This window comes from Halyomorpha halys, unplaced genomic scaffold, assembly GCF_000696795.3.
Source record: "Halyomorpha halys isolate HHAL.00 unplaced genomic scaffold, Hhal_1.1 Scaffold1292.1, whole genome shotgun sequence".
In the NCBI taxonomy this organism is placed as follows: Eukaryota; Metazoa; Arthropoda; class Insecta; order Hemiptera; family Pentatomidae; genus Halyomorpha; species Halyomorpha halys.
This window is the reverse complement of record NW_027106413.1, coordinates 60,881-61,204: the sequence shown is the minus strand read 5'-3', so window position 1 is coordinate 61,204 and position 324 is coordinate 60,881. Positions and strand designations below refer to the sequence as shown.

Here is a 324-nt window from a genome sequence, read left to right as displayed (position 1 = left end):
ATACAGTTGACTTCAATACAGTTGACTTTTCTTTTTACGTTATTCTTAATTTCTCACTTTTCCTGTTCACTTTTATTAATTAATAATAAAGTATGCTTATGTAACCAATTGTTTATTTATGTTCATTTCTTTTGTGTTCCTCAGCTTCTATAGCATTGTACCTACTCTAGCTACAAGAAACATATTATTGCAGATTCTAAGATTGCTAGTGACGCCATGGTTACATAATTAATTCATTAAATGATAAAAAATTTTAGTGAATAAATAAAGAATATAAAAAGGACAAATTAATATAACATGAAAAGCCGAAACTGCCCGATTTTT

At 26.9% G+C, this 324-nt stretch overlaps 1 non-coding gene across 1 annotated transcript in view; it reads left to right on the top strand.

The window, feature by feature from the left end:
• LOC106689186 (uncharacterized) overlaps nucleotides 1–324 on the top strand; it is a 7,061-nt gene that overhangs the window by 5,738 nt on the left and 999 nt on the right. The gene's annotated exons all lie outside the window — the stretch shown is intronic.